Source organism: Lonchura striata, chromosome 2 (assembly GCF_050655825.1).
Source record: "Lonchura striata isolate lonStrDom1 chromosome 2, ASM5065582v1, whole genome shotgun sequence".
Taxonomy (NCBI): Eukaryota; Metazoa; Chordata; class Aves; order Passeriformes; family Estrildidae; genus Lonchura; species Lonchura striata.
The window spans coordinates 151,411,271-151,435,769 of NC_140704.1; the positions used below are offsets into that span (position 1 = coordinate 151,411,271).

The 24,499-nt window shown below is 40.8% G+C and overlaps 1 protein-coding gene across 1 annotated transcript in view; it reads right to left on the reverse strand.

The window, feature by feature from the left end:
- The window catches only part of FAM135B (family with sequence similarity 135 member B), a 259,504-nt gene that overhangs the window by 234,140 nt on the left and 865 nt on the right, over positions 1-24,499 (reverse strand). The window lies entirely within an intron of this gene.

Here is a 24,499-nt window from a genome sequence, read left to right on the forward strand (position 1 = left end):
AAGGCTTTTTGGAATAAAGGGACATGGCCCTTTTTGCTGTGTGACATCTTGCCAGGATTTACAGCACTTTTGCCAGTGAGGAGGCAAAGCACGTTTGCATTGTCAAAGACAAACTGGTTGTACAGTGCATTGTGGGGTCACTTTAGTGTTATTACAACTGATAGAAAGGCATGGACCCCTTTCCCTTTCCCAGGGTGTGGGTGATACCCTGAAGATATCCCTAAGGGTCCTTGCTGAGCCATGAACATGCTTCATCTTTTTGTTGAGTCCAGTGTCCCATTCCAATCCATCTACACAGTTGTATCCTCACAGCTAAGCAGGAAAGTCTTTGGTAGAAATTTATATTTAGTGACTTTTTTAAAAGGAATTATGTGCCTGAAGGGCTATCTTGGTAAGTAATACTAATTCATCTCTCTTCATATAAAATATTTTCCAACCTTAGAGAGTAGTTTCCATAGCAGAACCATAATATAAATGAAAGTCCTCATTATAAAAATTACTTTTAGAATCATATAATCATTTGGGCTGGGAAAGATCTTTAAGATCTTTGAGTCCAACTGTTGACCCAGAACTGCCAAGACTAGCATTAAATCATGTCCCCAAAGGTTTTACAAATTAGCATAGTTCATTTCTAGCTGTGAAGTAGGAATGACCTTCTCTGTTCTTCCACTAGACATTTTTGGCTTTCATAAACGTTGCTTCATGTTTGATTTCTGAATGGGTGACAACCCTTCCTCCATGAGAAATCAACCTCCTAAAGTTGAGTTTGAACAAGCCCTTGGCAGTGCTTTTAGCTCTGAGTACTTTGTTTTAATATGAGCACTTCAATATAATCTCTCTATTGCTACCTGGCTGAGCTTCAAGACTGGGCCAGCCACTTAACAAATGAGATATTTCTAAAGAGAAAGAAAGAGGGAGCAAGAAATCAGTTATCAGAGACAGCTCTGCATTGCCTTGGGAATTAAAAAAAATAATGACCCCATAGCTGGAGCCAAAATACTTTATTGTCTTCTCCTATTATAAATCAGCCAAGCCAAATTCAGTCCAACTAATTACTATGCCAACCACCTACAGCAGAATGTACCTTATGAAGTTACTGGCAATGGAAGGTAATCAGTCACTCGGGAACCTCACATGGGAGCTTGGAAATGGACTTTGCAAAGCTTCCTTTCTACCACATCAGATTATGAACCCACAGATCTGGGCTAGCAGGCCCATCTATAGGTCCTGGCCAAAGTTTGGTGTCATCATGGAAAGGTTTTGAAGCAGAATGAGGCTCAGCAGGGAATGTGAAATGCAAAATGATATCAAGAATGCAGACAGTAACAAGCAGAGGAATCAGAGGAATCTTCACTTGTACTACCTTTATAGACTCACTTAAGCCTCCATCCTGAATTGTCCCCTCTTTACCAATGTTTCCAACTATTGGTATTACTTTACCAGTTTATTCTGAACACCTCTTCACTGTTTAGCAATTCTGCAGTGCTTCTGTCATTTTCCATTCTGTGACACATCAACTGACCACATTCCATCAATCTTGCATCAGTCAAAAACATGTTTGAAAGGTTCACCCCATTTTGAGAAAGCCCAGCTGCTTCTGCTTCAGCCTTTCTGATATGGAACTGCCCCCAGAGTTTCTTTGCAATGGAGATTGACTCTGCAGGAATGGCATTCAAATAGACATGCTTATTCCAACCTCACTGTGCACTCCAACCTTTCCCACAGAGTGAATTTTTCCATCAAAATTTTTGCAATCCCATTCAACAGACATAGGTCTATCTGTCCAAATAAGAATTTTCATATAATTCTAAAAAATTACCTTTTGCTCCCAAAAAATTTAACAAAGACAAATTTTAGTATTTTCCCCCAGGGTCTTAACTTTTTAGTACTTTTTAAAGTCATATTTTTAGGTGCCAATTGCAGCAGTTCTGTCAAAATGTCTGCAAGGGGCAAGGGGGAGATGTGCAGAAAAAAAAAAGCAGACCTTTCCTGCTGATACCATGCCTTCAATCCATTTCTGTGAGATGTCTTTGCTATCACTGCACACTCTCTAGGGAAACACCTCCTGAGGAAGTGGACTTCTGTGGGTTCAGAAAAAATGAGGGGAAAATAAATTCTGTAGTGATCAACAGCCATGCAAACATTACAGTCTGGAGGTTAATGAGCTGCTGTAAGTGTCCCTCAAGACTGTGCTGGCCACAGTGTCCAGAGCTCCAATTTCAGAAAAAAACCAACCATGTCTCAGTCCTACTCTTGACCTCAGCAGAGATGAGGGTAAGAAGCACCAATCTCTGCTTCCTTCAGCCCAGTGACCCTACAGTCTTCCCTTACCCCACCTGAATTTACAAGCAATTCCCCATACACACTCTTGCCCTCTATTTGAGGTTTCATAGTGACCCAGAGACAGAAATAAGCTGCACATTAATTAAATCCACATCTGCTACAGCAAATATTGCTGCTGCTAGCACTGCAGAGAAATGACATAAAAGGACCCCAGGCCATAAGAGAGAAATTCACTTGGTTTCCTTCCAGTGCTGCTGACTCAGAGCTGTCTCCCCTGTCCTTGATCTCCATCTCTTTGGCTTGCCCTCTTGACCCCATCACTCCAGGGTTTCTGCCTTGCTCACTTTCAGCCTAATTCTCTTCTCTTTATTCAATGCCTGTTGTATTCATGCCTGTCTCCCAGGTACAGCAGGAACATGCTCTTCAACCCCCATTTTTGAATATATGAGCCCTTCTTCCTACATTCAGACTTTGATGGCATGGCCCATTTCGCATTTTTAATGTCCTCAACATCCAGTGTCATTGGGCGAGACGTGTTAGTACATAAAAATATGGACTTAAATGTTAACTGTAATTCTTGGCTTCTAATTGTTAGCACAAGCTTGCTGTGGTGTATTTAGAATGCCAATTAGCAGCTTTTTAGGTAGGTCTAGGACAAGCACTTGCCAGGGACCATTCCCTGAGGGCAATGTAAGCTGAGGGAAGGAGAGGAGGAGCAAGCCCTTGGCATTTGACCTCTGGACTGGAGATCAATGCCTAAACTGTTTTATTTAGCAAAGCAGCAGCTCCCTTGCAGGTTACTTCTGTTGCCATTGACAATCATTTTGATGGGTCCATTTGCTGGTCTTACTTGCCCTGTTGTGACAATTCCTTCAGCTACTGCACTGGGCCATCATTTAGTTGGTTTGTTTTGTAACTCCTCTGTCTTCTTGTAGACATCACCACTGGTCATGTCCCTCCAGGATCCACCCTCTTTTCACCCCTTTAACGTGTTTGGGCTTTCCTTTGCTGACAAGAAATCACTCAGCATTCATTTCTGTCTCCCAAACACTGAACTGGCCTTTGCCCAGTTTTGCTCTCACATCTCCATGGGACTATCCAGCAGCCAAATCTAACAAGAGGTGCATTTTTCATTCATGTCTGGCAGATTAATTTACAGCCTTGTGTGAAAAGATCAGAGAAATCAAACACAATTTTTCAGTAGAAATTTCCAAAAAGATTGCATAAAAAATTTTAAAATGTGACTTCCAACTATTTTTTCCAGCCTTCTTTCATCATCACTTTACATCTCCATCTAAGATGTGTATTGCAGCTCAGACAGGAACTGGGCAAAATAGTTATTGATTAGGATCAAATGCATGAAATTTGCATGCATACATTAATGGCCTTTTCTTCCCTAATAATGTCTGTTAGTTATCCTTTTTCTTCCACACCCATGTTGGAATTTCCTATATGTTGTTTTTCAAGTGTCTGACACATATAATTCTCTGAGGCAATCAGAAATTCTCTGATTATTTTGCAGTATCTGGCAACATGGATCTTCTACCTTAAGCATTTATCCATGTGTTCTCCATCACTGCTGTTACTGCAGGCTTTGCTTCTTTCCAGGGTTTTAAATCTCAGCTCATTAATTTTGGAATAATCATTTAGGTAAGAATCATCTCTTCTGCCCAAAGCTCAATATTTGTCATCCAAACACTTTAATGACTTCTATGGTCTTCCTTTTGCCTACATCACCTCTTTATCTTCTTCCCCAGACTTCTGCTCCTGTAGATCTGAGCCTGCCTTTCTTTCTTTTCTGTTTCATCCTGAATCATTCTCGTGACATCCCATCCTGTTTCACCACAGGGAGCTTTCTGGGAGTGTATACCTATCTATCTTCTTCATTAAAAACACAAGACATTTCATGGAAACACACACTTGATAAAGATTCTTATATTGTAAACTGAACCTGATTCGATTGAAAATCAAATCCAAAAACACAGCACACTTAACAACTTTGTGTCAAAGAAGATCCATGTTTTATGTTAAAATAAATATTTGTTTATGTTTCTAAATAGACACCCTGAAACTCACAGTATTTTGACCTTCAGAGAAGTGTCTCTGCATTAGCAACAAATTCATAAAAAGGAATTTGCTAGGCTCTTTTAAAATTGAAAACACAGACTTTTATTCTTCCTATACTACTACTTCCATCTCAGAAGCTGCATGACCTAAGTTTTCATGTTTTGTGCTATTGGTTTTCATTCCATATTGTACAGGCAATTCACATAACACTGCAAGGATTTTTTGTGAAGATACAGAATGATTAAGATAAAGCTACCTTCTTTATTTGAACTGTTGAACTGTTTAATGATGCCCAATGTGTTTAGGGACATAAATGAAAACAACCTTCTGGTGCTGTTGTTTCAGAAAAGGAGGTATGGTAGGTAATATACAGATTAATACACTCACATAATCTCAGAGGATTTATATATTTTTTATTCTTCCTCTCTCTGCTCTTGTCCTTCAAGGAAATGAAAGTTTCTTCAATGATAAACTCACTATTAAGTTTACACTCTGGTGTTGTTTAATTATATTCAAACATTAATTAAAGAAGGGGTTAGTTATATTGGCACTAGTAACTGCTGAAGATATGTTAGCCTTAGTATTGCAGTAATTTCAGTTTCCTGATTATACTTCCAACAAATGGATTCTTCACTCCTAATACATATGTATAAGTCTCATTTTTAGGAAAGGTAAGCAATTATTCTATCAAAATTCAACTGCTCAATCTTTGCAAAACCTCTGCTCTTCTGCCCACATTTACTTCACCTTACTACATGCTACCTTAGAAGCAATATCCACAATAATATCAACAAAACATGCTTTCTTTACCTGTCTGAGGAGTAGTCAGCATCATTATTACAATCATTCTTGCTAAAAAAATGCTAAGGTGCCATGCAGCAATGCTGACTGAGAGAGCTCAGATAAAATGAGCATGGATTTATGCATCAGGGTTAACCTCATTTCTGGGAACAGAGGGAACTGTTCAACACTAAAACCTGAAATTCCTTGTAGAGCACTGCAGGATAGAGCATGAATTAGGGTACACAATGGACTTCAACTGGAGACACATCTACATGGACTCCTGTAAAATTTCAACAGAGGAATCACCCTTTGGCAGTGCCAGGAAATTTGGATGCCTGTGGCACATGACATCACCTGACCTGAGTGGTCTTCTCGGCTTTAAGCCATTCCATCCCTCTCTTAAAAATACAATTATCTGCCAGGTTTTCTACCTATTTTCAATCTTTGTGGATGACAGTGGTACAGTAACATCTTCAGCAGGGACAACCTGTCAGGCACACACCCACCACTATTCTAATTCGGGTGTCATGAAGAGCTGCATCAAATGCTGTACCTATTTTAGGGATGCACACTCCCCTCCATCCCTCCAAGATGCATCCATTCACCATGCCCAAGTTCCTGCTGTAATCCAGTCTTTTAATAGCTAAACAGCACAAGCCAGTGAAGTCTAACACTGTGCTTCTTCTCTCCTCTGAATCACTGCTCCTCAGAAAGTACAACTTCCTGATTTACAAGTTACTAAAACTTAGAAAAAACAGATAAATAAATAGGAATCATCAGGTTTCCCTGTGAGCAAGCCTTTTCCTCAGACAAGGAGTGAGCCAGGGACAGGCACAGCCAGCCTGCAATGCTGCAAAGAGGCTGACACTAATGCAGTTGGATGTTCCCTTTGAACAAAACTTGGCTGCTGGCTGCATTCTGCTTTGAGACAGCACCAAGACGACAGCTCTGACAAATGCCTTGGAATTCAGTGCCCGTGGCCCTGCCCTTGCTGTGCTGCAGCCTGTAGCAAAGAATGGTGACAGTTCAAATGGCTGGCTGGCAGATACATTCACAATACATTAACATTTTGTTAGAATCCTGCCAAGTGTGTCTCTGGTCTCAGTGGGAACTAACCAACTGCTTCAGCTACATTTGGACAGGACAGCTGCTTCATCAAAGTATCCCATCTGTGAATGCTTTTGCAGGGTGCACCACATAGCAATAGCCTTCTTCACCCCTTTCAGAATGTATCTTTCATGTTAGAAAAGTCTGGTTTAATCTGCATTTGTCCACTCTATCTTGTGTCATGTTCTCAACCAACACAAATATCTCAGTTTCACAAAGTCTAACATAGAGGTCATAAACTCTGTTCAACAGTCTTAGGTCAGCTCCACCAAGCTCTGGTTCACTCCTACATTCGGCCTCCAGGAGTATGTAGAGATTTCGTTAATGGAAGGTCAAATTACCTGGACACACCTAAAGTCCAGCTGCCTCTTTGCACCCAAGCAGTACCTGTGAAAGAGTCTCTGAATTAGCCAAAAAGTGAATTATCTCAACTTGATTAGTTTCACAGAAGGTCTCTGTCTGCAGAGAGGCTCCTGCTTTCCTGCAGGAAGCTCCTGACACAGCCTCAGATGTGTGTGATGTCAGACCAGGCATAAACAGGAAATCAGCAAGAATTTCACTGTTTAAGTGCATCCTCCTCACTCCTTCACACTGAAAAAACAGTGCAGTCTCAATGTATTTTACATCATTACATCTCTAGTCTGTTATGCAGAAACTCCACTTCCCATTTTACAGCTCTGGGTCCTCCACTCTTGTTAAGACTTGTTGAGTGATGGCAGCAATGAAAAAGTTTGAATTTTAGCTCAGCATGGTAGCTCTAAAGCTTTTGCCAACTCACCAGACTCGTTTAAAGCCACAAAATTTGGTATCCAATTCTGACATGCAGAAATAGGATTACGGGTATTGAAACATCTGTTTCCCACTGTGAAAATGGTGTTCCTTGGCATTGGAGCTCCTGCTTTGGAGCTGACACAGGCTGCTCTCTGGAAGCCAAGAGTCCCACTCTGACAGCGCTGTAGCAACCCTAATTCCAATCTCCACTCCATGGGTATGGAAATTGTCCCTACCCATGGCAAGGGGATTGGAATGACAATTTTTGAAGTCCCTTCCAATCCACACCATTTTATGACAGTGTCGACCCTGTTCTTCTTTAATTCATGCTATACTGGGTGTAGCTTTCTAGGCTAAAATAGCCATAGGAAAAGTCAAGAATCAGTCACTAAATTGCTGTTCACATCAGGGTCCAGGGATCAGAATGAAGGTAAATTAAAAATAAAAAATTAAAATAAGATAAGGGTACAATTGAATCTGCTGTTTTGCCAGGCATCATATCTGCATGGTTGCTTAACACATTCCCACCTAATACATGTTGAACCAAAAACACAGAGAGAAAGGCACAGAGTTCAGAGCTCACCCTTCAGCTGGAGACAAATTCTGTTTGTTTTTTACAGTATAATCGCAAAGAAAAATCAGATGTCATCTTAGGCAATCAATACAATAACTCCAAGCATAAATCCAAGTCAGCAAAGCAACAGGGATTTATGCACACAGCTATCAGATCCATAGTATTTACTCCAAGTGTAAAACAAAGACCATTTTAGATTGCTGTCAGGAAGACAGATGGTATAGGAGAAAAGAGCAAGTTAAACATTACCTTTTCAACTGGAAACCAGTCCTCAAGTCTGTAAGATCCAATTTCAATGTATTCTGAATGAACAGAAACAGCTGAAATGGATCACAGGTTACACAGGAAACAGTCTATTAGCAAATCAGCAAATTGATCATGGTAAGAATTGACCATAAAGCAGTGTACACACACAAAAGGTTAAAATAAGAGTTCACTGACCAGATATTGTCTTCTCCACCTCCAACAGTAGCAGGTTATAAATCTGTCCATAACCTATTCTTAAATAGTGCAATGTAAAATCATAGAATTATAGAATCATAGAATCTCAGAATGGCTTGGTTTAAAAGGGCCTTTAAAGACCATCCAGTTCCAAACTCCTGCCATGGGTAGGGATACTTTCTACTACGCCAGGTTGCTCAGAGCCCCATTCCCCTTGGCCTTGAACACTTCCAGGGATGGAGAACCTGCAGCTTTTCTGAGCAACCTGTTTGAGTGCCTCTCTACCTTGAGAGTACTGTCTATGCTAAACCTACTCTCTTTCAGTTATCCAAAATCTGCTGCAGCCTGGAGGATTAGTAGAGGATTTTTTAGAAACTTACCCATTCTAATTTATAAGTGTCCAATTTTCTCTTTTTTTCCTGATGGCTCTGATGGCTGAAGGACTCAGCTATTTGTGAACCAAGACCCAGCTTGGTGGAGAACAGCTGTACAACCCTGGCTCTGTGTTGGGTGGTGGTAGTCAGTATGTCCATCCTCATAGTGAGAACACTCAAGAATTAAAACCATACACAACCAGAAAAGTGAAAACCAAGACAGGAAAGTAGTAGCTAATTAGCTAGCAGTGCTAGCATTCAAGAGGGAAGAAGTATTGACACCAAAAAGGTATGAGACCCTAATTAAAAAATCAGGCAATCAGAAGATGGCAGCAGCAGGGGCCAGGCTGTTCCAGGGAGCAAAGGAGACAAGTCCTCCCCGCCTGATTGATGAGTGCCCGGCCAACAGGAGCACTCTGGTGAGCATATTAATGCTCGGCTGCCAGCTCCTGAAACAGGAGTCTGCTGTGTACATCAGCCAAGAAAGAATTGCTGTGCACTCCTCCAGTGCCCACAGCCTGCCTGTAGAGCCTCTGTGTGCCCCCTAAACTTGTCAAACGTGCCACAGCCCACTGAGAAAATCATCCACACAACCAAGTCTTCACAGTAGGTCAAGAATCCTTCTTTCTGTGCCTTCTCCCACCTGCAATCACCCTTTTCTGTGCTCTGACAAGGGGTCAGCTAATTCTGGCTCTGAGATAAACCAAAGGGAGGAATGAGTCAGGACAGCAATGATTTCTAGATCGCTGCTGCTGTATTTCCCCCTCCCATCACAGCTCCCACACTACTGCTCAGGTATAGCTTTAAAGGCATAGATCTTCCCTTGGCCTAAAGGATCAGTGAGCAGTAAATAACATTTCTTGGTTCTGACACAGCTAGACACCCTCAAGCACCTTGCAGAAAAATTTAATGTTTTCTACCGGAGTCAAATCAAATTATTTGTTGCTGCTGTGCTCAAAAATCTAAGGAAAAAGGTGTGTGTGTGTGGGGGGGGGGGGGGGTGGGGGGGGAAATCAGGCAGCTTTAGAAAAATAATCACTGTGATGAAAACTTAAAGAACATAAAGCAACATGCAGAAATCTCTAAGTCAGAAAAATAATCTAAAAAATAATATGATCGAGAGGCATTGAGACGTCAGATGGTTTAAAGACCAACATTAGTAGCATTGAAACTTGGCTATCAAAAATTATAAAAAACACACTTATTTTTATTTCTGTACTGAAATGAAGGTGTTTAAGGCTGAAACAAAGAAAATAATCTTTTGAAATCAAGATCTATGGATTTCTACCTGGCTCTGAATTTATCTCCTTTCCCTAATTAACAGGCTGTGTCACTGGAAGAGAAGAACATTAATGGCACAAGACAACAGTGTCACCTCCTACTACAGAGTAAATCTTGAAGGAAAAAATCAAAGCAGTTGTTTAAAACAAATCAGCAGCCACGGCTGAGTTGGCTGTCTGTATGGCACATATCAATTGCTTTTCACAATCCTTATAGAAGGAAAATAACTGGCACCAACTGGTTAAAATAAATTTTAAAAGGTGCTTCCAGTGAAACAAACAAATAATACCATTCGGGTTTTGGTTTTTTTTTTTTTTTTTTTTTGTTGTTGTTTTTTTGTTTTGTTTTGTTTTTCTTCCTGGTTAAGGTAGAAACAGTCTCTTGAGCACAGAGACACAGCACAAAGATGTTTAATCACAACCCTCAGTTGTGAATTCTACTGAGTCAACTCCAGTGTCAATTTAACAATATGTACTGCTATTTCATTTTTATTTCATTTCATGTTTCCTGTTATCCAGCAACCACACCTTATAATTTAAAAGGGCCAGTCTTGTGGAATCTCCTTTCCCAGGCACAGAGTACCCAGCTGTCCTGAGCTCCAGTTAGAGGCAATTCAGACTTTATCCCACAGTCACCATGACCACTAGAAACCTCAAAGCTCCTTCTCTTCCCAGAGGAGGCACAGCACTCCCAAAAAGCTCAGATGTTTTCCAATTTAGGCAAAAGTACCTCCTGCTGCAGGTACCACCTCCCAACCTAGATTTGTTGGCAAGCACCTCTTCAGTGATGGGAACACAAACCTGGCAGACAGTCCAAAGCCAACACTCATCTAAACATTCATTTACTTTTAAAGTTTAGTGTCCTTGGATTATCAAAGACTGCATTTTTAACCTTTGCAAGAGTTAACACAAGAATCCTGTCATCTGTTAAAAATGTATTTTTCATTGACACAGACTTAGTTTTCTGATGGGAATTGAGCACAATATTAACAAATATGACTGAGTAGTAGCTAGTCTCAGGCTACATTTAAGAGAGAATTACAAAGTTTAGCAAAGGTCACAGATCTACTGCAGGCATATGTGGTTTCCAAGATAAGACCAGCAGGAACAATGCAATCATCTATTCTTAGCTACTCCATGATGTTAGAACTTTTCTCTCAGTGCAGCAGGGAAAACCCTTTTTCTTTAATGTGTTCCTACCTCTGAATTCTTTAAACTGTCATTGAACTAGGTCAAATATTTTCTAAGAGATATGGTACTGACCCTATTTAAGATTGCATCTGGGCCAGCTGAGTCTGGTGTTTCATACAAAGAGCTTTCTAAAAGAAATGTTCATGACCTTTTCTTCTCAGTTTGTGTGGCAGTTTTCAGGAAGACTAAAGAACAGCACCTTCAAGAAATGGCATAAAAATTCAGCTTTATTGTCACAAGATCTTGCCCTGTCTTTGACCAAAATGCCATCTGCTTTACTTGAGAAGAATAAAGCTTCTGACTTTTCAAATCTCACTGTCAAGCATCTCTCACAACAGTCAGAACAAAGGATTACATTCTGAGAAATCAGATTTCATGGAAGAAGAAAATACTTTTTTTTATGGGTATACATATGTGTGCATATGAGAGAAAGATCCAGATATATAATGTACAGAGATGTGTTTAAGTGCACATAACAGGAATTTATGTGGTATCTCCCCTGGCAGCAGCTGGGCAGTTGCATCTCATGGCATCCTGGTTAGCCATGGATATACAGGCTTGTTATTTGCTGGATAAAGAAGCCTGTAACACAAATCTGCTGTTGAAATCTAATTCTGGTTAAAGGTAATTAACAATTTTCTTCAGCAAGAGGGCCTGAGTGACAAGCCAGGGGTCATGACAGAAGCCCATGACACAGAAATGAGGCAAACTCCCATTTTTCCACAAAGTACTGGGCTGTGTTTTCTATGAAAGTCTGGGAAGGTAGAAAATCAGCAGTGGGCATGAGAACAGAGAAGGTTTAATTTTCTCATGAACCTGACATGCAATAATATTACAACTGAAATTTCTGCATTTTCATTTTCCTTCTGGCTTTGTATTTCTTTTGTTCACCTGCTTTTCAATGTACATTATTACAGAGGAACTGCTGACAATCACTACTTCAGATGTGGGACTTTATCACAGCAGGATTAACTAAACCACAAAGGCAGAGTCCATACAGCACCAACCCCCTTCCTTGTCACATCCCAGAAGCAGATGGCAATACAAAATGAATTTTTTTCATACTGTTAAAGCTTATGCTTTCTCACTTGTGGAAGGATTTTAGCTTTGGTTCAAGGAGGGAGCTGATTTTGCAATCACAATATAAAAGATTAGTAGGCTCTACAGCAATGTGACTAATATATTCTGTAAGTTTCTGAAAAGAGGGGATTTTTTATTTTTTCTTTTTTTAATAAAGTTTTGAGAACTGTTTTTGCTTTTCACACAGCCTTGTGCTAAGATACCTGTAGATTATTACTGTGAGTTCTTGCAACACAAACATATAATGCTGCAATCCCATGCCAGATCTGCTCTTTATCCCACACACAGACTCAGAACTCCCATGATACTTGGATATGTTAGGCTGGTGCCTGACAGATTTATGAATTTCAGGCTATCACAGGATTATCACCTGTGGCAAGGCACTGAGCATGATACAGCCAGAACTAACTTTCTCATGGTCTTTGAGATACAGTAGTAAAAGAACCCCTGCCAAAATAACACAATGAAAAGATTGTGCAAGAAATAAGAGTTTTTTTCAAAATATTTCCCCCTGCAAAGATGTTTCTTCAGAGGGAAAGTGTATTTCACGTGCAAGCTACTAGTCTGAGGGTCAGGTTAAACACACTGTTGTTTTACTAAGGATACAACTAAAGCTGAATGACTTCAAATAGGCCCCAAAAATGCAGAAAAAATATTTTTAGTTCTGATAAATATAGGAACTGATGCTGTTCTTGCTACCTTTAGCACATAATGCAATGAATCAGAAGATTGCAGGTTGTTGTCCAGAAAAGTTGGGAACACTCCCTGGAAGTGTTCAGGGCCAGGTTAGACAGGGCTTTGAACAACCTGGTCTGGTGGAAGGTGCCCCTGTTCATGGCAGGGGATCTTTAAGGTCCCTTCTAACCCAAACCATTCCATGATTCTATGAAAAGACATGGAAAACTGCATCCTCCTTCTGCCTGCAATGGTAAAAGACAACCTACTTTTGTCCATGGTCAGATCTTGGGCTGTACAGGAAAGTTATTTCAAGGTGGAAGCCAGCATGGACAGACAGTACATCTCTCCCAACCTCCTTCACTGATGCTCTTCCTGTTCCAAGTGACCTTTTGATGCTTCTCCAAGTTCAATCCTGAGCAGACATATGTTAACTAACAAAAAAACCGTTCTGAAGAAACTCCATGGGGAGAAGATGCTCCAGACAACCTCCTGAGACAGATTAGCTCTGAAAAAGCTATTTAGTCAGCATTTTCCTTAGTCTTTGAGCTTTGGAAAATAACATTGTTTAAGGGAATGCTGTGGTTTTAATAGTGACTTCTTCCCAAAAAACTTTTTAACAAAGACAACGACGCCAAGTTTTTGGGGTTCTTTCTGATACGTCCACACTCTTCTTCCTCACAGATAAAAGACAATAAACCCTCTTCCTCAGTCAAGAAATGAGACTGGTTTGGAGTTAAGAATGACTGAGAATAAATCTCCCAAGTCATATTCAAGTCTCTCAAGAAATTTTTTCCTATTCTTTTTCCCTAGAGAACTCTGGAGCATGCTCCACATGGTACATTGGAATTTAAATACACAAAATAAATGGAAAAATACAATCTCTATATTTCTAGATATTTTTTCATTAACATGGTCATTAATAATTAGTTTGCTTTTATTTCATATTGATTATGAACTAGGTCTACATAGCAGTAATGGAAATGTGGAAATCACCCTCCATTACTGAAACATTTAATATAAAAGGATGTCTGGAACAGATTAGACAGCCATATCAAACTCATATGAAGGTGTAGCTATCAAAAAAGCACTGTTGTTTACATGTCTTTTTTTTTTTTAATTTTAATTTTTATTATGTTCTGAACTGGTATCTTTATCACAATGACAAACTTTGTGTACAAGACGGTCTCCCTCATTCACATACTTGTTCAAATAGTCACATGTTCAACCAAGCTTTCAGCTTTTGACTTGCTTTTCTACCATGATAAATCTGTAGCAATTATTGGCATTTAAATGCAGGTTGAGTTCACCACAGGCACAGCACGTGTGTTGGTCATTACTGTGACACAGCTGCTCTCCAGGGCACGTGGCTGTACATGCACCTACCCTCTTTGAGAGCTATTCCTCTGCATCATTAACAGCTGGCATTGATGAAGCATATAGTTTAATTTCAGTTAGCAATTATTTCCTTGAAATTCAAACAAACCGCAGTATTACTATCACACATCAGCTATATTCTTTTAGAATCTGACAATATTTGCCATTTTTCCCAAAATATCCCACTGTAGAAACAGAGCTCTGACATCAAAATTCTGTTCACATATAGCATTTTTAATATTACTCTTAGAGAAAAGTCTTTCAAATGTAATCCTTAAAAAAATAGATAGAAAAAGAATCCAGGATAATTTGGCTCTGATAATTTTTAACACTTTAGACTGACAACTCTGAAATTAGAGCACTTTTCTTATAGCTGCTTCTGAAAGAAATGGCCCCAAACACTGCATTCATTGATTTCTCTCCCTTTTCAATGTGTCCATCTTCATCTCTGCTAGTTGATCTTCGTTACTAATGAACTCACAAGAACAACTCTCACATTTTTATTGAAATGGTTTAAGTTTCAGTTCAGTTCCAAATTCAGGATGCACAACACACTGTAGAACGCAGTTTTATAAGATCCATCACTTTACAAAATATACTTCAGTTAGTGTGTGAACAGACTGAACGGAACACAAAGATAAAGAGGAAAGAGATTTAGAAATAAATGTTTGAAGTGAAGGACTCAAAGGGCTTAAAAATTTGTTTTACTACATCTGTCAAAAAAAGATTGCTTTCTAAAAACATTCAGACCAGAAGAAAAATAAGTCTATTTATGCATTTCTCACAAAAAGATGTATCTGTGCTTGGTAAAAACTCATGGTGCACACCACTGGAATATTTCTACATCCCAAGTGGGAAAAAGAAACTCTTAGTCAAGTGGTTCCCAGGCTTTTTATAGCAAACCTCCCTGACAGTCCATTATTCCCATCACTCTGAGGCCCACTCATTCCAATTCCTCCCAGCACCTCTGTCTCAGCAGGCTCCTCTCCTGACCTACATCCTCTCCCCAAAACACCAGAGCACCAACCCTCTCCACACTTTGATTTCTTCTCGCCTCCAAAGCGAGCCGGTGATCCTGGAGTCAGTGGAGGTGAGGGCAGAGGAACAGAGCACAGAACTGCAGGTACCCCCAGCTCACCTGCCTTGGGCTGGCTCCCACTGTGGGCTGGCTGTCTGTGTGAGGATGTGGCACAGATCCCACAGCAAATCATTCCCAGGCCCTCCTCCTCCCTGGAGAAATGAAAACACAAGAAGCAGCAGGAAGGAGCGAGCTGAGCTATCAAAACACCCCCAGCCTACCTTTTACCTGCAAGATTTCTTACTTTATTGGCTGGGTACTCTGCATCAGACTACACAAAATACTGAAAAAAAGCAGAAAATTAAGGCCAGGGTAGAAGAACAAATCATCATAATTCCCAATGCTTCTAAAAGCACTGATGCTTTTAACACCTATTCACTTGAATTATGATTGTCTTCTTGGAGTAACACCAAGAGCAATGCTCTAAGTGCTATTTAAGATACTTTGACCAGACTGAAAATATTTACAGCTTCTGCATTAGTGCATATATTAATTGCTTTTATAACTTTATTTTCCTATAAAACTCTTCTGTACTGGTAGAGCCAACAGTGGCAGATGTTTTGCTTTGAAGTTCTAATAAAATCCAATCAGAACTAATTTAATAAGCTCAGTTTTCAGTAAACATCAGGAAACTTCCCCATTAAAATCAAGTCTCCTTCAAGAAGGTTGTGCTGGACTAACAAGAACTCAACATGACTGATCACACATCAGATCTTAATGCTTTTGTGACTCTACCAACTAGTCCAAATTTATTTCTTGCTAACTGACCCCACCATTTTAGCCATTATCTTTTCCCACTGCTGCTTGTACCAACTCCAGTCTTTCAGCACCTCTTTCACCTTCTCCACTGCCATCTGCTAGCTCTATAGCAACTTTCAAAAAAAATTACACTACATAGCTCCCCCTTGGACAAGAAAAAGTTTCATTTAATGCCTTCTGAGCAACATGAACCTGTTGGCTTCTGAAACTGAAAGATATTAAAGATCAAAACAAGCTTTCCTGTCCTAGCAAGAGAACATGAGATATGCCTCAAATGATCCTCACTTTATCTGCCCCAGTGTCCCATCATGATGTCTGTAATGTGTTCTCAGATAGCACTGTGACAGACAACACTACTTACAGCTCTAATTCCAGATTGTTGCTAATAAAAAGAAGAGTGGTAATAATATCTAGAGTTTTCCCACTGGCTGTGATTGTGCTGGAGTACAAATGATGCCTGGAGACTGTGCAGAAGGAGATGGGAATTTTATTTTCTTCTTATGATTCACACTCTCTTCTTTTGCCTTTAGGATTGCTCCCCTCTGGTGACAGCAGAGACAAGTGTAGCTGATTTTCTTTATGGCTACACTTAGTGACACATAAGTGCCAGTTGCTTTACCCAGAGAAGGATATCAAATGCAAAACAAGTCACAGCATGGAGAGTGAATGAACAAGCAGAATCCACGGGTTTCATCCTTAGTCAGCTGAGAATTTTGCTGATAGGATGTGCAACAACTGAAGATGTCCATCAGCAGAAAAAAACCTCAGCACTATCTGAGCAGTGTACTGATGTCCACCTCATATCCTGGGTGGCAAGTTCTTGCAAGCCATTTTCAGACTCAGTGGCTGAGATGAGGATAAATTCAGGCTTTCAGCATGAGCCAGATTTCACCTTTTTTGAAGATATTTTGACATACTGGGGCACTTCAGATACATTATACAAAATCCTTCTACAGAATGCTGGCTGACTGAATCCATGTTTCCAGACACAGACTGTACATAGATCTGTACAGTGTAGATACACAAATTCAACTGAAAGCCCAAACTTTTCTAGTTACAACTATGTGAAAACTCAAATTGCTCTATAAAAAAGAGCCCAAACCAGCCAGGAGTATTGTGGCAAAAGAATTCATTTATCTGCCTTGGCTAGAGAGAGGTTAAGTGGATCACTCAGATCTTGACCTGATCTTGCAGCAAAGTAAGCATTTAAACAAAACAAAACAAAACAAAACAAAACAAAACAAAACTAAAAAGAACAACAAAAAAAAAAAAGCAGAATTATTCCCAATTTCTGGCTCTGCATCTGCCTAACACTCACAATTTGCTTGTTTTGTGTGAGATAGCATCTTGAGTCAATGAAGGACCTGCCTTTGGGGAGAATCTCTTAGAGTTCACTGTGCTTGCAGAGTGCAACAGAAAGTGATTGTACTAGACACTCTGTTTTTATTTTTTTCACCCATTTTCCAGATTGTGATAGACTTTTTTAATTGTAATATTATTTTGCCTTCTGCAGTACCTTGCTTCTCAGCATGGCAGAATACACTGCAAGCATTTAATTAAGCCTTATGATGTCCCATTGAGGTTGGCAGGGAGGTGTTTCATAATAGCATCAGGTATTTAAAATTACTTACACAGGCACAAAAAAACCTGATCATTAGGTTAGGGGCATCAGTGGGACCAACGAAATGTCATTGCCACTTCTCCACTGACTGCCTGAGAGCTGTCTGACTTTGAAGTGTCTTGTGTGCTATTCAGGCAGCAGTCAAGCTGACTGCTAGAAAGGAAGATGAAACAGAGTGTGTTATGGCAATCTTCCCAGGATTTCAGGTGACAGAAGCCAGAGTGTCTAGCCTTTGGCTTCATTCACTGAAGGACAGAAGGGTATAATATTATTCTCCATCTCAGAAGAGGCTGTGGATGATCACAGTGCCCAAGTTCTGGTACCCAGAACAGCATCTCAAAACAGAAGGTCAAACCCTCGCCCACGCGAGCTGGCAGAGCTGGCTGTGGAGCTGTAAGCTGGTATTTTACATGCAATTCTAAGACTTTCCTTGGGCTGCCATAATCTATGGCAGCAGAGCACCTGTCACAGTAAATTACAGATATATGTTCATCTCCAGAAGGAAAGGACAGAAGTCAACACTGTGATCTTACATGTGCTCTATAGTGAAGTCTCAGACCACTGACTATTAAAATCAGAACTCATCTGGGGATTCATCCACATATCCCATTCATCGTAATCTCTGTGTCTGAAGTAAACTCCTCAAATCCTGCTGAACCTCTCCTTTTCTTGTCCTGCTAGACATTCCTGGTAACTCACTGGTTTGCAGAGCTGGCTTAAGAGAGCCACGAGACTTGTGTCTGCTCACAGTGGGTTTCTAAGCATCTTGGCTGGTATCTTTAGCTTTGATTGCCATATTCCATGACATGAAGTCAGAGCTGGCAATCTGCTTGGTAGCAGTTTCCTGTTCACTGCTCAAGAGACATCTCTGAATCCCAGCCCAGGACAGACTTCTTTGCTCATATGAGCCGAGCCACTTCTCTGTCACATACTATGACACCTTTAAAAATATGGCAACAGAATTTCTCTTACATGTAGACATGCTCTGAAGTACAGCATGCATCAGATTAATGAGTCTTGCATAGGTATTGATGACCTAAATGTTACCTAAATTTTGCACTTAGATATCTCTGAGTGTGGAATAATCCTTTAATCATTGTGGCCCTAATTTCTCCACCTCAGCTTTCCTATCTAGCACTGAGTACAGCAGAATCTGAAGGAGAGGTCAGATGTGCAGGGCTCCTTGTGTACCTTCCACACTGCTGTGCTAGTACAGAATGCTCAAGCATCACACTAATTTCTTTTATTTATTCCTTTTTTTCCTATAATCCTTGATTGAGTAACAGAACAGGGAACAACAAGTCCAAAGGAGAGAGAGGGAAGGAACACCTGCCAAATAAATATAACTGGTACATATGCACCCATCTGAGCCAAGCAGGGTGGGAAATTAACAAAATCATTTAATCCATTCTTTCCAAGCTCTTTTCAGCAAAAGCAACTGGGACAGTCTAGTCAATAACTATATACCAGAGATTTAAAGATCTCTTAAAGAAACAAATTACTGCAGGATTTTATACATTTGAAGGGGGGGTTAATCTCTGCTTGAAGAGGTACAGTGTTAGGGGTTATGAAATATCTTTGCCTACTCCATAAGTACACCTTGCATTAGTAGAATAATTTGGTCCATGTGCTGCATTTGAAGAAGACCAACAAGGATCAGGTAAAGAGCCACATGAGGTAGCTTCACTGTCACTTATTAAAAGCTGCAGTCTGCTTCATCCTGTCCATATTTTACAAATGTGTGTGCTGGCATTTCTAAGATTTATGGCAGGTTGCTAAATGCAGAAGACTGCTTAAAATAACCATCAAGCACTTAGCCCAGCCTAGCTTCCCTGAGACCTAGAAGCATTTTAGTGGGACAAAGGACCGGCAATACATTTGAAACTCAAAGCATTTAAAATCAAAATACGTTTTTCAATAGTATCATGTCAGAAGGGCTTCAAAGAATCTGCCTAGGATCTTGCAGTGGGACCATTACCAGTCATTGTGGTTTCTCTTGTTGCTGTATACCAGTTTTTTTGGCTTTGAGACCAGCTTAGACATGTGACAGCAAAGCAGCAACTGAAACACTTTCTGCTGGAAAATCCCCGTATATATCACCAAAAAAATAAAATAAAGGCATAAAAGATTTTGCATCCTACTACTGAGAGAACACAGAGTACTTAGGTTGTTCTTTGGTTGCCCTTGAGAAGAAATGTGGAGATCCATCCTCTGTAGGAGTTCTTGCTACCTCAGAGCACAACACACTTGCAGGTCAGGACAGATCTCAAATATTTCCCTCCCTACCTCACTGTACTTCTCAAAGCTGAACACTGGTGTAAAGATGAATGGGATGAGGCTGCTCAGCAGAACATGCCATTCTCTGGGATCTATTCCCAGGGAATGTAAATTGACAGATATCTGCTGACTTAAGCTGGGAGAAGCCAAGGTGATCTACAGAAGCAATCAGTGTGACACTTTAGACCTGACTCTCCTTCCCATGGAGGTGACCTCCTCTAGGAATGTGGTGCCATTTCAAACTTGTGGAAAACTATGTGTGGCAATAGCAGCAGCAGATCCCAGAAGACTCAATAACAGTTTGAAAATTCCTGGGAGATTCTCAAGTCGAGATTCAAGGATGGCAGGCTCTTCCCAGATCCTTATGTTAAGGATGTTTCCTTCAGCATTGCCAATGCATCCAGCATCATGAGATGAAGCTAAGAAGGAACCACAGGGAGACTCACAAAGTGTATCATCTCTTTAGCAGGCAAAATTTGCCCTAATTATTATTATTATTTCCTGGACAGTGAAGATTTGAGTGTTGTTCCAACCTCAGCAATCACAACCAACCAGCAAAGAATCCAGTCTCCCTCTTACATCATGGTGTTTTTGGGGCACTGGAAAAATCCAAAGGAGGATTAAAAATCTGGGGATATGCTTGCAAGAGAAGACTAGATGGCAAAAAAGGAAGGAAAGAATCTTTGACCATTGGAGAACCTTTTATCTCTCTACGCTCAGTTGGAGTTTTTTGGTTCCCCCTCAATCTTTTAAAATGGAAAGAAACATCATTCAGAAGGGGAAAGCAAAGATATTTTTTATCAAGTAAATAAGTGTAACCCCCTTGCTCCACGAAACAGGAGGGTAGAGGTATCTTATACCAATCCTGAGATCAACTGACTTGGAAAAATGAGATGAGGATGTGCACTGACCATTTGACAACAGTCCAGGAACATCCTTTGATTTGCTTCTAGCAGAGGACAGGATAAAAGAAGCAAAGAAATGTCAACAACAACAACAACAAAGGGAAAAAAAAAAAAAAAAAAAAAGCAGTCATAGGGACAAACAGTCCTTTCAGGACATCAGCCTGAAATAGGTTTCATGTAATCATTGTATCCTACAAAGGTGAAATAAATCTGAGGGACAGCAGACAGGACACAGCAACCCAGACAACCAGAGGTCCATTTTCTTCCCACATTGTCTGTCTGAAATAGCTTTGTGAGGGCTTCATGTTATTTGTCACCTCCACCTACACATACTTCCTGGGGAAGGGCACAGATAGAAACTGGCATCCCTGAAAATTCTTCATAACTGTCTAATATCAGCAGCATCTGATAATCTCTGTGCTTTCCTGCAGAAGAGAGATGACAGGCAAAACTGAGAGAGAGAGAGAGAGAAGCAAGAGCATTCTGAAAGTTTGAGGGGATATGAAGCTGGAGCAGGCAAAGGCAGGGATGAAACAAGGAAGGATTGATGAATTCCAAAAAATGAGGGTTGAGGTGTTACAGCAACCTTAAAGTGAGGGGAGTTGAAAACTGGAGATGCAAGTCAGAGAAAAATCATGCTTGGAAGCTGCTTGTGGCAGTTAGATGTTGATTTTCTCTTAAACCCTTTTAGGTGGGCATCTGCCTGAGGCCAGCCTTGCACACACCAGGAGTAAAATCCATTTTCCCCCTTTAACTGCAGGGCAAATCCCATCTGAAGAAGAGGTAGGCAGAGAGCAGGAAAAGCCCAACACACACAAACCACTTTGCAACAGAATGCATTCAAATTCATCATTTCCAGGGGTCAGCTGGAGATCCTTCGGTGCTGAACCTGGAATCACCACAGAGAGAAATAATGCAGGTATTAGCTTAGACATCACATGTACACAGAATCACAGAGTCTGGATGATTCTTCCCCAGGCTCTGGGCAGTCAGTGCCACCTGACAGAGCAATGACTCCACCAGGTTTCTGATTATGGCAGTGCAAATTTCTGCCTTCCTCAGACTGAAGTCTTTCTGCAGGCTTTTCCAAGCCTGGCCATAAATCCCTCTTCACACTAATTTATTGTGCTGTGCACTGTGAATTCACATGAAGACAGCTTCATAAAAGAACATGCAACCACTCTTATGTCTGCAATGGCATAAACAAGATTTACTGTAAACAAGGATGAGGACTGCAGGCACAAAACCAGTGGGAAGTCAGGTCTTGTGACTAAATTAGTACAATGACAGCCACTCTGAAATTTGTCTTTTCTAGCAAAATGGTGAGGTAACCTGAAAGTCTCCATGACAACACAGCCCTACCTTACATTACAAGATGCTTATGCAAGAAAGCATTTAAAAGTATAGTGCCTGGGAAAGCCTTCCAGCAAACCAACCCCACAGGGTTTCAGCTGCTTCCCCTACCTTATTCATTTTATTTTCCATGTGTTTGAGTTGTGGTTTTTTTTTTTCTTTTCTGAAACTTCAGATAAGAAAGGAATTTTACACAGTCTTCTGATTATATGGTTGCTCGCTATTTTAAATTGAGAAGACATGCACAGAAATGTTGAGTAACAAATAATCATTATAGAATGGTTTGGGCAGGAAGGAACCTTAAGGATCATATAGTTCCAAACCCCTGCCAGGGGCAGGGATGGGACTCACCACATCGGGCTGCTCAAGGTCCCATCCAGGCTGGCCCTGAACACTTCCAGGGATGGGGCATCCACAGCTTCCCTGCACAGCCTGTGTGAGTGCCTTTCTATCCTCACAGTGAAGAACTTTCTCCTAACACCTAACCTAAATCTTCTTCTAGTTTAAAACCAGCCTCCCTTGTCCTATAACTATTTGCCTGGGTAAAAAATCATTCTCACTCCCTTTTGTAAGCCCTTTTTAGTACTGGAACACAACTCACTTTACTCTGGTCAGTGTATTAAAACCTCACATCTCAATACATGTTTGTTTTTCCAGAAGAGCTGTGTTGGTTGTTAATCCCCACAGCAGTGGACATCAGAAGCACTGTTCTTCACAGTGCATGCAATCTAAAATATGAGCTATCAAATTTAAATAGAATTTCCTTTAATACAAGATTCTTCTATGGCAAAAGAGGGAGTGCTTTTACATCAGAGGGGTTCTGACCCACAGCAGGATACAGCTTTCTACATGAAGATGTCTGATGCCACTGAAGATGCACCAGGCTTCCCTGCTGGCCTCCAGCTGTTACTCCAGAGGGGGCCAGGGCTCCTACAGGTCTTGTGTCATATTCAGCTCAGCATGAATAACTAAGAGAGCAGAACAATCACCACCCAAGTGAGGGGCCTGAGAAATAATGGTGTCTGCCACTACCAGAGTCAATAAGTACTCTTCAGATGCCAGGATTTCATCCCATAAATCTTATCTAGAGCATATCCTGAATTAAAGGGAAAAAAAAAAAATAAGCAATAAAAAATATTAGCCAAATGCTTAGTTTAGATCTCATCCCTAGGAAGCTCCTGGACCTTTCCAATTCCAGGACCGATTCTATTGATTTCAGTGGTACAAGGAAATGGCAGAGGGTCTGAAAAAAGTGCAAGAATTTGGGGCTTGAAGCAAAGCAGTCTCTTTTCCTACAGGCTGACCAAGTTTCCCAGCAGAGTCTTCCACTAGGATCACAGAAACACAGGAGGAGCAGAATATTATGTCTTATTAAGTTAACATGACTGGAGAATTATCCTGCAAACAAACAAGCCAGGCAGGGATTATATGAGCTTTAATACAATCTTCTATCAGAGCTGAGTAGTCCCCAATCAAACTAAGTATGGGAAATAGTACTTAATGAATTTGTAAATAAATAACAGAAAAAGATGGCAGAGCTAAAGAATACCTTATCAGAGAAGGTCTGATCTCCAGAGGAGAGTTAAAAGGAACAAGGCAAGATTAGAACTGCTAGAGCATCCCAGCTCATTAATGGACATCCCAAACACCCAGGAAGGCACCCACAACCTTCCACCTTCCTTCAGTAGCTCTTTCCATGCCCCTTAATCTCTGGCAGTTTCTATGGAGTGTAACATCAGTAAGCATTCAAAATATTCATCAGTTCAAACATGCTTTGAAGTGTCTCCTTTCACACACATTTCCCTGTGTTTAAACCACCACAGACACTCCAGCAAGTTCTCCCTGACATTGCTTTGATTAGAAGGGTGTGTGCCAAGTCCTACAAACAAGAGCTGTGCACACTGAAGGGTCTGTGGGAGAAGTTACCTGAGCTCACAGCAGCAAGGAGCTCACCCAGAGTAAGCAAACCTCCCCAGCCAAGCCAGATGAAGGGGTGCAAAAGCTCCATAGAGGCCAGAATTCAGGTGAGTCAAACAGGATTTAAATTTAGTCATTCTGCTGCAGGGCGAGGTGAGCAGATGCTTTCCTGGGAGCAGTTGGTCATCCTTCTCTTGTGGGACAGCCCTCCACAATAAAAAACATTTTAATGGTCTGTTTTGGATCCCACCCATCCCTCTGGCCACGTCCTGTTCCTCTGTGAGCACTGCTGACACAACCAGCCTGTGCAACCCTCCGAGCACCTGCCCACAATTCTGCTTCTTCTGGAAACAATTCTGCCATGGCTGTCCCAGCATCACTCCAGGAAGATTGAAATGAACCATACAAAAACACCCTAAAAAATCTCAACAGCCAAGACAAACAACCTACACTTCCACAGACTGCATCATTATTCCTCCCTTAGCTTTTCACTACAACAATCTACCACTACAGCAATCCTCCTTTCCCAGATACTCTCTGGAATAACTTCTTCTACTCCACATGCAGCAGACATACAGATAATTTT